We start from the raw sequence: 15,077 nt of genomic DNA on the forward strand, positions 1-15,077 counted from the left end.
AATAAAAATGTGGTTTTAAATTTTTGCTAAATGCCTGGTACACATTTATATTACCAAAAACCACTTCGATGTTTAAAAAAAAAAAAATCGGGACAATGTATGTAGAGAATAACAACATTTCAAACATTAGAAAAATACTTACAAAATTTCAAAAGTAATTTTATAAACTTTATTAAAATTTATATTTAGAAAATTCAAAAGTTCAAAGACTTTAAACAAGTTTCCGGTAGTCTGAATTCTTGTTTTGCTCATAGCCGGACGTGATGCGTATAAGGCCATTGCCACTTGTTCCTTTTTACAGCGCGTGTTTAATGCATTTTTTTTATGTAAGGAAGACAAATTGTTAGTTAGTAAATCAAGATTGAGAAAAGTCACTGTCTATTATTTCTAGTCCCATATATTAATACTGAAACATTTAAAAAATTATAACATGTAATTTGTACTAATTAATAAAATATTATGCTGAGTTGACACGTAATTGAAATACTAATTTTGCTTACACGGCGGCTTGAAAATCAATTGAAATTTTGTTGGTCCAAAATTAAATTGTTAGAAAATGTTATATTGTATAGTATGTCCATTATGAACCATTCATTTATAAAATTGAAATTGTTATATACTCTTTCCTTAAATAAAAGCTACGAAATAACCTAATGTGATTAAAATATATATGTCAATTAATGATTTTAAATAATAAAGATTTGCTAACAATCTATATACTTTCTATCATTTTTTTAATTATTTATTATTAAAATAAATTACACAATTACATTAATCATATAATAAAAATTTAGATTTTTATTTGTAGATGCTGTATTTTGAATTTTTCAAAACGAGTATAAATTACTAAAACTGTAAAAGTCTCACATAAATTTTTGTGATCAGGTTTAATTTTTTTTCTATAATATGATACAATGATTATAAAATCATATGAATAATTTTTTTTTATTTTTATAGGTGTTTATGTTAATATATATATTGAAAAGTAATATTTTGATTTTGAAATCTTCATTTTTTTAAAAAAGATTATAAATTATTGAAACCACTAAACATTTCACATTAAAAAAAATCATTGGTGAAATATTTTGTTACACAAATATGCAAATAATCATAAAATCATATGACTAGAAACCTCATTTAATAAATATCCATATTAAAAGTATACTATATATATATATTAATATCATTTAAATTTAAAACTATATCATATACGATAGATAAAATTAATTGTTTTGAATTATTTACCCTAAAATGATTGTGAGGAAACAAGAGTGGTCGTTTGATTTATATGTACACGTCAATTGATTACATAATAGTAATTGATTTCTTAGTTAGTTAATATATAATAATTATTTTATTATTTCATAATATGCAGAAAAATATAATAAGTAATAAATATAAAATATAAAATATTTATTTTGCACAAGGCGCTGATCTTAACCTAAATATGTATCTTTTTTATAATTTTAAATCTTAAACATTTTCTAAATTTGAGGCCAAAACAAAATAACGAAATGAAAATAAAATAAAAAATCATATTTGTATCGAGCAATAACCAAAATGAAAAAACAAAACAAAAATGAGAAAAATATTGAAGATATATAAGATTGGCACGTGAACGTAAACTTCTCATAACCATAATTAACTTTTAAATTGCTAAATCATGATATAAAACCGAGATGACATAGTTTCATTGTAACCAAATAGTAGACCTGAGATTCTTAAGCCTAAACGTTAGGTTCTTATGCGATAAGTAATTTTTTGACCTAAAATATTTTTTTTAATGGAATCAGCTCATTAGTAAACAAATTATGTAATTAAAAAAAAAAAATTAAAAAATTGTTTAATGGCAAAAAAATATTAATTGGGTCAAAAATATAAATTTTATTTTTCCATTCAATATTTCTAAATAATTTTCATATAAATTCACCATGCGCAAGCCGCAAGTTTTATCCTAGTAATCATTATTTTTAATCAAATTAAAAAAAAAATAATTTGCACCTTTTAAGTATTTCTGTTACCATTTTAGTAAAAATTATTTTTCAAGTGTAGTATGATATTACAGCACACTATGTCACTATGAAAGATGTATGGGAAGATTTTAGAAAATTTAAATATGAAATAAAACTAATTAACATAACAAATGAATGGCATGATCGTTGATAAAAAATGAATAGTATGATGTAATTCTGTACACATTCAAGGTTAGTTTATAATAATACGAAATTGCCTACACTAGCACGTTTCTAATACTGTCTATATTAACCACATTTAACCTTATTTCTTAAAGACGTAAATAGAAACTTATAAAATTTAGGGTTAATTAATCTAAACTTATGGTTTAGATTTTGAGGGGTGAGGTTATGGAGAGTGGAGTTTTGGAATGTGAGATTTAAGATTTTAATAAATATATAAGTAAATACTGATTTTTTTAAAAAAAAATTAAAAATTAGATTTTAAAATAATTTTCAAATTTCAAAACAAAATTGGAAAAAAACAAAAAAATCGAAAATATTTTAAAAAAAATCAAAAGTATTTTTTTTAATAAAAAAGTTTGAATTTCAAAACGTATAATTCAAGAATTATAAAAAGAAAATTTACTTTAAAAAAATAATTACTTATATTTATATATAATATAAAGCAATGATATATGATTTTTTGCCTCTTTAATAAAAAAAGTATTTGTGAAGATGTCTTTTTAATGAAAGTAAACATGAATTGCAGTACAAAACTTGTGGTAAATTTGAAATTATCCCTTATAATATTGCTGAAGCGTATAAATGATATTTGGAAAATAATATTATTTGATGAAAAAACAAAACATACACTATTGGTATCTCAATTATTTTGATTCTTGATCTGATTTTGATATCATACTTTATGTCTCCCACTTGATTAGGTATATAAAGTCCCTCGTTCTTTCTGTCGAATAATAACTAATGAAAGTATATTTAATACATTGTAGTGGTTAGAAGATGTATAGGATCGTGTAATCTTGTATTCTTATAGTTTGTTTTAGACGACAACGCGATTTGATATGAGTAGGATGATTTCATTTATTTTTACAATGAAAAGCATATTCCTTAAATCGTATTTTAAAACAACAGTTAGATGTTATTACATCTTTTAATTTAATTCCATTTATATACATTGTATGCTTATGTTAACTCACATCTTCAAGAGAAAAAAGTATAATATGTTTTTTTTTGTAAAAGATAAAGTATAATATGTTGGCATGTTGCAATATGACAGATTCTAAAACTGTATTTAGAAAAGTCAATTTTATCTATACTATTACTTAGGAAATGATTTAGCTTATTTGTCGTGATTTCCATGATAACTCTATATTAAAATATGTTTTAAAAATTATAGTATATATATCGGTAAAATAAGTTAATGTTTATTAATTATCTTAAATATCATGATAAATATATATATTAACATAAAAATTTATTAATTATACTATAAGCTGAGTCATTAATTTATTAATAGTCAAATTGGCGTACCTGTGTTCCATGACTAAGTTAAAACCTAATAAAAACATGACAAATAAACAAAATTGACTAAAATCATGGAAAACATGACAAATAAGCAAAATCAAAATAATTATATATCTAATTACATATTTTATAGTTATATTATTTAAATTAATAAATTATGGACTCAACTAAAAACTATTATAAATTAATGACTCAGCTTAAACCTAAAAACATGACAAATAAACAAAATTACCTAAAATCATGGAAATCATCATAAATAAGCTAAATAAATTCATAAATAATAGTATAGATTAATTAATATTATCATCATATCATCTGGATGTCAAAAAAAAAAAAAGTAAAATGAAATTGATGTTTGCTGCTAAAAAGTAATTTCGTATTATGCATTAATATATCATCATCATCTGACAAATAAATCGTGCTCAAAGGCCAGTTAAAAAAAAGGTGCTCAAACTTGTTATGATAATGTTCACGTTTTAGAATTTTGTGGTAAGAGATTCCTTTCTAATAAACTGGTATTAATATGAATATGAATCATGACTACATCAATTTATTCGGCAAATTAAAAGAATAATCAAATCAACGATACTAGCTTTTCTGCTTCAACTCAGCTCCACATGATATTCAGTTCAACTCAGCTCCGCATGATATTCAGAACCTATAAAGCAGTTCAAACTAATTAGTATTAAATAGAAGTGCAGCTCACTTGTTTGAGATATTAAACAGTTCAAAAAATAATCAAATCAATCTTTGAGATATTTATTTTCTTTGGGAACAGATATGATATTAATAATTAAACATGATTAAACGTGTTTGATGTTAAACTATAGTGTGGTTTATAGAAGTCGTTGATGTATGTTTGACATATGATTAACGTTGGAAGGGTCTAATTACAAAGTATAAAAGTCGTTGATACAAAGTCTCTAACTACGCAACACAAATAAATCAAACACGTGACACAGGAAGATTAATTAGACATAGACTCAGCACAGGTGAACGTATTATAGGGAGAAGGGTTTGGAGGATCATTAACTTGAGCCACGCCTTCAAGCATCTGTGTTACGTTTCTCATGTTAGGCCTCTTCCCTGGCTCTTCTTGTATACACCATATCCCTATTTTCACATATCTCTCCACCAAGTCCATATTGTCTAATGCCTCTAAATCTTCTTTGATTAGATCTTTCAACCTCCTTTGTCGGAAACAGTCGTACGCCCAATCTATAAGAATCACATTATCCTCTAGATCAACAGCTTTCTTGCAGCACACGATTTCCAAAAGCATGACTCCGTAGCTATAGACATCGACTTTGGATGTAATGGGACTGTTCCTGAACCACTCTGTCGCCACATAACCCTTTGTTCCGCGGATGTTGGTGAGCGTATGCGTTTGGTTTATCATCAGAAGCTTGGCTAAACCAAAATCCGAGATCCGAGGATTGTTATGCTCGTCTAGAAGAATGTTCTGCGGTTTTATATCGCAATGTATGATCTGCTCGCTGCACTCTTCGTGTAGATACAAGATCCCACGTGCAACCTCAACCGCGATTCTCCTTCTATCTTCCCAGCTAGGTCTTGGACGCCTGAAGAAAAACCGGCTAACGTCCCATTAGGTAAGAGCTCGTAAACGATCAAACGGCTCTGCCCTTCGTCGCAGAAGCCAATTAGCTTCACTAGGTTCTTGTGGTGGATCTGACCAATCACTTTGACCTCATTCTTGAACTCTTTCTCGCTTTCTTGCGCAACACGGTCTAGTTTCTTGACAGCCACGTGACTTCAGAATCACCTGAAACTTTTTAAAACTCCTTTGTACACGATCCCGAACGCTCCTCTTCCGAGCTCTTCCACGAAATCTCCTGTAGCCACCACGAGATCTCTGTACGTAAAGACTCTCAGATTCAAGTCAGTAGCCGTAGCAGCACACTATATCTTCTTTGGTTCGGTTTTTTCGCCATCCTCTTCTTGTTTCTGTTCATATAAAGCAATATGAAGTTCACCAAAGCTGAAGTTCCAAGCAGAACAGAACAAGTGATGATCAACCAGTCACGGCCTTTGCCTCTTCGTCCAGTATTTGGAACACCCGCAGTGAGTTTTCGAACCTTAATGAAAGTATCGCTTCCACCGGTCGGAGATCTGTGACCATAAGACAAGGGAAACTTCTTCTTCCAACAAATTGTTCTGAAAACAACCGCAGCACAGAAACAGTCGTTAAGACAAGAAGCTTTACATCTTTCTTCATCGTAGTTTGAGTACTTCTTGTAATCACCAGACGGCCAATTAGTCTTCTCCAAAGTAACAAAACTCGTAGAGACTTACATCAGTTTGGTTACTCTTCGCTCCACAACTATGCATCTCAAAATCTGGCTTGCAATCACCATAGCTATCACTAGGATCACTCAACACAAACCTCTCAGGACATTGACATCTTGGCCTTTGGTTATCTCCTAAACTGCATATATTATTAAACCCACAAGCCAAGTTCCCAACCTCGTTAGCAGCAAGGTCCGTTCCAAAGCCTTTTGCGCATATATTCTCAGGCTGAGACCAAGCCCATCTCCACCCACATCTCCTCCCTTGGGATGGTAGTACTGAGCAAAAACACCGTCGAAATGTAGAACAGCACGGTGGTAGAAGTCTTTAGAAGATACGGGAACGTCTTCTTTGAGATAGAATCTCGAGTTGTTCCTTTGAAGAATATACATGTAGCCTGACTCGTTGAAAACTAGCTGAGTCCCGGGGTTTTGATTCTTTGTGTTACTTGCGTAGTACGCAAAGTTTATATCGGATTCTAAAAGCGTCTCGGGGTTGAGAGTGAGAAGCCGTAGATCTCCATCGTTACCTAGATGTAGTCTGTATCTTCCTTTGCTGAAGCTTGTCTCCGTCAGGCGAGATGAGAGGTTCCTTCCAACTTCCATGCCCTGCATCATCATCAACATCCAATGGCGGAGGGAGAAATTTTTGTGACATGGGTCAATATAAATATAAACATTAAATATTATGCTTTACAAACATATCAAGTGCAATAACAAGAAGCTGAATCTGTATCACGGGGGTCATACGTACGTAGCATAAATTAAAATACTCCACTATACACCACTAATTAACTATGTAAACACCAACAAAATAAAAGTCATGTGGGTCAAGTGACCCCCCCTCCCAATGAATTGGCTCCGCCACTCTCAACATCGATCCTTAACATACAGCTTTTGACGACGAGAGTATAAAGGAGACTTATGATATTAGTTTACGTAATTGAATTGTGTCAAACTTAATGTCTAGTGTTTATGAGATAAGCTTTGTCCCGTTATTTGTTGCAGATGTTATTTATATCAATAATAGTTTTGTAAAATTGTAATTAAACGTCTTTAAAAATCAAAACCAATTGGTAATGAATGCATGCATTGATATCTTCTAAAACAATTTGAAACGCATGCATGGAGTATTACTCTAGTTTTAATCTTATTTTGTTTAAGTTTTAGTTGTGTAATTCCTAATAAGTTCACAATCTTTTATATATATATATATATATTTTTTTTTTATTTATTTATTTAAAGTAAACAGTCTATATGTTCATGTTTTATCTAATGGGAAAATGACATTCTAACTTGTAAACACGCAGACAAAAACAAAATGCTATATTCAGGTAGAGGTAATATCTGAGATTGCATAACAAAGATTAAAGTACCTGAGTAGGTAACAGAGTGTCGGTAGGATTTGCGAAGCTAGACCACAAAAACTCGCCGGAATCTTCTGTTGTTTCGCTTAACAGACCGAAGTTTCCAGCGTCATTTATGCGCCCTTGAGAAACAGAGCCATTACTTGGAGGAAGTGAAGAACTCCAGAGCTGTTGACCTCGAGGGTCAGTCAGAACCAAACCACGATCTGCGGTAGTAGTGTAACGTTCGAACCAGCAGGGACGAGGCCGGTTGTCGTATTGACTGCTTGTGCATGCCACACGATGGTTTTGTCAGGAATCTTGTCGAACCAAACGGAGAGAGTGAAACCATCGTTAGGTTGGATCTTGCGGAACCCGAAAGCAAAGTCACCGGAAGGGGAACGCCATGAGCTAGAGAATTGTTGGGACTCTGAAGCTGTGAGAGATTCTCCGACAGGAATAGATCCATTTATGATGTTCTGAGATGAAACTGTCAAGATAACACAAAGTGTTTGTAGTTGCAGGACAAGAAAAATATGGATTATCGAACACGAGAGGAATCCCATTTTGGTGAGGCAAAGATCATGAGATTATATGTATATATATAGATGAATCCCATTTTTCTGAAGCAAATAATGAGATTATATTTATTATTTTTATATGGTTTTAAATTGATTTGGTCGTTACTATTGAACGTAGAAAAAGTGTAGGAAGACTTGCTGAATGGTTTTTTTTGGTTGAGAGTCAATGGAGCAGATTTTGAAGAGTCAACTGAGCTTTTTTTATCCATACAGCTCTGAATATGTGCTCAGACTCTATAGAGTCTTTTAACGTGTGGAATAAACTGCGTACAAGTGTGTGGTTATTGTAGTTTGTATGTTTAATAAGACATTTCTCAATTGTAAACGTAAATGACTTTTGCTTCCCTAGGTTTTCTGAATAGCAAAAGATATTATCTTTATCTATATAAGTTGGGATATCAAATGCAAAGCTTAAACTAATCATCCTGTTAATGGAAAAGTCGTATTTTCTTACCAACCACTATTATATAAAATTAAGAGACATCAATCATGATCTTTTCAACTTTACTATTGTAACACCAGTAAATACTTGAGACTAACAGGTCAATAATGTATTATATTTGTGTGTTTCAATTTTTTTTTTTGTTGTATATGGTATTTGGTATTATGCAACTTCTTTAAATAAATGATGTGCATCATCAAAGATAATAACATATATTAAAAAAAAAAAAAAAAAAGATAATAACAAGATGTTGATCCTTTGAAATGTAACTCATTTTTGTGATTCACATTTTCCCTTTACGGTACACATTTTTCCTTTACGGTACACATTTTTCCTTTACACCCATTACACTGGACCACAAGACAGATACTCATCACAAGACAATACACTATAAGGACAAGGGTTTGGAGGATCACGAACTTGAGTCACACCTTCAAGCATCTGTGTAATATTTCTCATGTTAGGTCTCAATCCTGATTCTTCTTGTATGCACCATATCCCTATTTTCACATATCTCTCTACCATCTCCATGTCCTCAATCGCCTCCAAATCGTCTTCGATTAGATCCTCCAACCTCCTGTCTCGGAAACAATCGTAAGCCCAATCGATGAGAATCACGCTTTCATCAAGATCGACGGCTTTCTTGCAGCACACGATTTCTAAAAGCATGACTCCGTAGCTATAGACATCTACTTTGGATGTAATGGGACTGTTCCTGAACCACTCAGGTGCAACATACCCTTTTGTTCCGCGGATGTTGGTGAGCGTATGCGTTTGGTTCATCATCAGAAGCTTTGCTAGACCAAAATCCGAGATTCTAGGGTTGTAAGACGCATCTAGAAGTATGTTCTGTGGTTTTATGTCGCAATGTATGATTTGCTCTTTACAATCTTCATGTAAATACAATATTCCGCGAGCAATCCCAACAGCGATTCTCTTCCTATCTTCCCAGCTCGGTCTCGGACGCCTGAAGAGAAAATCGGCTAGTGTCCCGTGTGGTATGAACTCATAGACTATCAAACGGCTATGTCCTTCGTTGGAGAAGCCAATCAGCCTCACTAGATTCTTGTGATGGATCTGACCAATCACTCTAACCTCATTCTTGAACTCTTTCTCGTTTTCTTGAGCAACACGGTCTAGTTTCTTGACAGCCACGGCAACTTCATCACCACCACTAATTGTTATAAATCCTTTGTAAACGATCCCAAAACCTCCTCTTCCAAGCTCGTCCATGAAATCTCCTGTAGCCACCACGAGCTCTCTGTATGTAAAGACCCTCAGATTCAACTCAACTGCGGTAGATGTCGCGGGACCGATATCTCTAGCTTGACTCCGTTTCTTCTTCCTCTTATTCATCCTTCTATATAGAGCAAGTAATATGAAATTAAAAAGAGCTGAAGTTCCAAGCAAAACCGAACAAGCGATGATCAACCAGCCGCTGTTTCTCCCTCTGTATCTGGTAACTGGAACATCCACAACGCCTTTTAAAACCTTAATGAGTGTATAGCTATCACGTCGATCATCGTGATTACCATTAGGTGCTCTCTGTCCAAAAGACAATGGAAACCTCTTCAACCAACATACTCGATCATTTCCGTAAACAACAGCAGCACAGAAACAGTCGCTAAGACAAGCATTTCTACACGTGTCTTCATCATAGTTTTTGTACCTCTGGTAATCCCCGTACGGCCAGTTCGTGCGGTCTACACGCATAAGCTCGTAAACATTAACATGCACGTTTTCAGTTTTGTTATTCTCTGGTCCACAAGTCTGCATCTCAAAATCCGGTTTGCAGTCACCGTACTCGTCACTAGGATCCATCAAGGAGAACTTCTCGGGACACTGACACTTCGGCCTCTGATCATCACCCAAAATGCATATACTATTAAACCCACAAGCTACATTACCAAGAGCTTCTTCGGAGCTCTTCTCACATATATTATCCGGCACAGCCCAAGCCAACTCCCACCCGTTGCTCCCCTGCTCTTTGGAGTGATGGTACTGAGCGAAAACCCCGTCGAAATGTAGAACGGCGCGGCGATATACGTCTCCAGAGGATACGGGAACGTTTTCTTTGATACCAAATCTTGTTGCGTTATCGCTTCGTAAAACATACATGTAGCCTGACTGGTTGAAAACTAATCTAGTCCCGGGGTTAGGTTCCGTCGTGCCGCTTTCGTAGTAGGAGAAGTATACATCTGTTTCCGCTAGAGACTTGGAGTTGAGAACGAGAAGTTTAAGATCTCCGTCGTCACCTAGATGTAGCCTGAATCTTCCTTTCTTGAAACTTGTCTCCGTTAGGCGAGATGAGAGATTACTTCCAATCTCTATACTCTGCATCATCACCGAGTCTATATATGCTTACAATAACGTATGAAATACTATTGGGTGTAACTGGTAACAACTAAAAGGAATATATGGAATGATATGAATTATAATTCTGGAATTTAATGGAATGGAATCAACATTCCACTTATTCCAAAACGTTTTTGATTTGGAATGATTTTTCAAATGATAGTTATTTTTTTTTCTGGAATGTTATGGAATGAAATGGAATACACATGCATTCCATTTTTTAGTTGTAACTGGTGAATTTTTTTTTGGAATGCACATGAATCAAGCATTCTGGAAGTTTTTATTCCAAAAAACTGCATTCCAGTTGCAGCCTATGGTTTTATGTGAAACTTAAAAAAAAAAGATAACATGGTTATTTGACAAAAAATATATATCATTGTTTCTTTTCATCATTCAAAATTTTAATAAGAAAACCCTAGACAAAAGTATCTGCCTCAAGTTTGCTTATAAACCATGGAAGCTATATATGGACATTAGTTCCATAATCTCGCTCATACTCATAAACAGTATTTAGATATATTCCTATTTAAAGAATGAAATTCCGTACCAAAAGTGTTTTGACTCTGGGGCACAAGGTTTTTACTCACCCTAATTATTAACTTTTTTTATTGAATTATTAATTATACTACCCGTCGGTTTTGAAGTTAGTTATCATGAGAAAATTGACTCACCTGAGTAGGCAACAGAGTGTCGGTGGGATGATCGAAGCTCAACCACAAATCTTCGCCGGAATCTTTGCTCAGCAACCGGAAGTTTCCGGCGTCGGTTATGAGCCCTCGAGAAACAGAGCCACTACCTGGAGGAAGTGAAGAAATCCAATGCTGTTGACCTCGAGGGTCTGTGATGACCAGACCGCGATCTGGTGTTAATGTAACCTTTGAACCCTCAGGGACAAGACCGGTGGTTGTGTTGACTGCTTGTGCGTGCCACACGATGGTTTTATCAGGAATCTTGTCGAACCAAATGGAGAGAGTGAAACCATGGTTAGGCTGGATCTTGCGGAACCCGAAAGCAAAGTCACCGGAAGGGGAGCGCCATGAGCTAGAGAATTGTTGGGACTCTGAAGCTGTAAGAGATTCTCCGACAGGAATAGATCCATTTATGATGTTTTCAGACGAAACCAGAAGTGTTTGTAGTTGTAAAACAAGAAAAAGATAAATCATCGAACAAGAGAGGAATCTCATTTTACTGAATGATCTTGAGATATATTACACAAGATTTATAATATATATAAGGTTAATATTTCGTTAATACTGAACGTATAAAAGGGTTAAGAAGACTCATCGAACGTTTTTCTTTCCATAAGTCAATGTATCAGTTTTTCAAGAGTCAACTGAGTATTTTCCTCCATGCAAATATATGGTTTACAAGCTTTCAAAGGAAAAAAAAGGTCTACAGCCATATAACGTGTGTTGTAAATAAGAGTACAAAGTGTAGTTATATATTTATTATGATAGGACCATTTATGAATTTTAAACGTAAAAGACTTTTGTTTCCTCGGGTTGAAGTTTGAATGGGAAAAACTTTTTTTTTGGACAAAAAGACTATGATTTTAAAATCGGGATATTAAATTGTTGTTCAAAGTACTCTTCATGCTATATATCAGGTATTTTGAATGGCAAAAAACTTGTAATATTTCCGATAGATTGAAATATTATAATTAAACATACGTTAAAAAAAATATTCAAGTATTCTTCATGCTCTATCGACAAGTCAAATGTTTTTGTCAAATGCCTCCATCTGACAAACCTCTTGATTGATTCCACATTCAAAGATTCGAATCATGTCTTTCAAGTTTCAACTATAAACTTAAGCTATTTTTTTTTTAGTAAAAATGTTAAGTTTATTACCATTTTCAATTTAGACAGAATTTACAAAGATCACAAGAAGCAGATTTGCAGAAAAATTAAATCTAAACACAACAACAAAAAACGGAAATTGAAAAAACGGAGGAGACCCCAATCACGCACAACATCGAATACATAGCATTGCCTTGACTGAAGGGAGAGGAAGCAAAGTTGCCTAATGCAACCGTTGAATGAAGCAGGCCGCTTTAAGCCCAGGAGCACGAACCCGGTAGATTGGCCCCATACCCGGTGTCCGCCTCAGAAGATGAGCGGCCAAGTCACCCAAACCTCCAAACCGGGAAGGCCACCACGCTCAGACACCGCCGCTGTTGGTTCTCACACGTGCGTGCGTGTGGGTTCTCAATGGTAAACTTACGCTATTACCATTGAGTCCAACCGTCTAGCTAGCTATCAGCATATACAAAGAAAAATCTTAAATTTAATTTGTTATAAATTTGCTATGGAATAGATCTTTCCTAAATCCGTTATCGGTTCTAGGTGAAAGTTGGTTTCTAAAGTTATGGTTTTCTTTTTTAGTTGTAGTTTCTTAGCTTCTGGGTTTGTCCGGTTAATGACTCCGGTTTCTATCCGGCTTATGTATCTCGTGGCCAGTGCCGTGCTTAGAACAATCGGGGCCTAAGGCAAATATAATTCATTTTAACAAAACCAAATTCTACATAGATAATAATAATAACAACTAAATAATAATATAAATAATATTAGTATAATAATAATATTTTAATATAAGTTGACAAATAAAACTGGGTTTTTGTTATTTCATAATTTGAAACTAGTTTATGAAAAAATTATAAAAGCTTTAAATGGAAAGCATTATATGTTTTGTTATTAACAAAACCAAATTCTACATAAACAAAAAAGTTTTCAACATTAATTAAAACAGAAGTTAAAGCTCACGACAACAAATGAGAATATAAATGGAGGTTTGGTTAATTAAAAACATATTTTCCGGTGACTATTATCATTTTATTTGTGTCATAAACTGTAAAATTGGGACTCCAAAATTAACAGGGGCCTGAGGCCAATGCCCTCAAAATCAAAAGCGTAGGCACGCCTCTGCTCATGGCCTATGTTTAGGTTCCTTTTGTTTGATTATTCTATCTTTGTTGTAATGGGAATGGGATGATAGGATGTACTGAACTTGTTCATCTTTGGTGGTTAACTAAAATTCACATATGACAAAAAAAAAAAAGATTTTTAATTCCGTTATAGAAAAACATCGACGAACATATATATCACATTTTACACGGATGGATTCTTGCCATCAACTCATTTGCAACGGTTTAGTGACGACTTGAATAAGACCGCAAGTTTTTATTTATATATATGAAGACCGCATATTAATCCCCTATATATTAATTGAGAAGCATTTGAAAAATTAGAATCTTAATTTTGTATTAATTAAAAAAAAACTCAAATCCTAGGTGGCACTCTAAATGCATTCTAAATTTAATTTCAAAGAATTCTAAAGCATATAATATAAAGTATAGTTTAATCTAATGGTGTCACATTATTCCATAATTATATAACACTAGAGAACATTATATTAACCCAAAATATAGGAAGTGTGTATTCTTTCCTTAAATAAAAGCTACAGAATTACCTAATATGATTTACATATATATGGCAATTAATGATTATGAATAATAAAGATTTGATAACAATTTTTGCATCCTTCTTCATTTTTGTTTAAATTTATATTATTAAAAAAAAATTAAACAATCACATTAACCATATAATAAAAAATTAGATTTTTTCTTATATGTTATATTTTGAATTTTTTAAAATGACTTTAAAATTACAAAAATGAGAAAACCTTATATGTTATATTTTTTTTTAAAAAAATGACTTTAAAATACAAAAAAGAGGACATCTTATATGATATATTTTTCTTATATGTTAGAATTTTCTTATATGTTATATTTTGATTTTTTTTAAAATGACTTTAAATTACAAAAATGTAAGTTTTCCTTAAGTATACGACTAAAAACATTAAAATGACATGTAACAATTCGATGGTTGATTTGAAGGCTTTCAAAACCATATGGAAGATAAGTGTCAAAATAATTTAACTGTGGAAACAATATTGTTCACTTTTTTCAAGAATGTGTTCGAGGGAAAAATAAGGTTTTTATGTCATAATTTGTTTAATGTCCACTAGAGAACATTATATTAACTTAAAATGTAAGAAGTGTGTATTCTTTCCTTAAATAAAAGCTACAGAATTACCTAATATGATTTACATATATATGACCATTAATGATTATGAATAATAAAGATTTGATAACAATTTTTGCATCCTTCTTCATTTTTGTTTAATTTTATATTATTAAAAAAATAAACAATCACATTAACCATATAATAAAAAAATTAGATTTTTTTCTTATATGTTATATTTTGAATTTTTTAAAATGACTTTAAATTACAAAAATGAGGAAACCTTATATGTTATATTTTTTTTAAAACGACTTTAAAATACAAAAATGAGGACACCTTATATGTTATATTTTTCTTATATGTTAGATTTTTTCTTATATGTTATATTTTGAATTCTTTAAAATGACTTTAAATTACAAAAATGTAAGTTTTCCTTAAGTATACGACAAAAAAATTAAAATGACATGTATCAGTTTTGTGTTAAAAAAAAAGAAGACATGTATCAGTTTAAGGGTTGATTTGAAA

General features: G+C 32.3%; 2 pseudogenes; both read right to left on the reverse strand.

Moving 5' to 3' along the window:
• Positions 1-4,354: 4,354 nt before the first annotated feature.
• LOC125589703 lies at positions 4,355-7,914 on the reverse strand (annotated as a pseudogene).
• Positions 7,915-8,425: 511 nt separating this feature from the next.
• Positions 8,426-13,469, reverse strand: LOC125589702 (annotated as a pseudogene).
• Positions 13,470-15,077: the final 1,608 nt, after the last annotated feature.

This window comes from Brassica napus, chromosome C7 (genome assembly GCF_020379485.1).
Source record: "Brassica napus cultivar Da-Ae chromosome C7, Da-Ae, whole genome shotgun sequence".
Lineage (NCBI taxonomy): Eukaryota > Viridiplantae > Streptophyta > Magnoliopsida > Brassicales > Brassicaceae > Brassica > Brassica napus.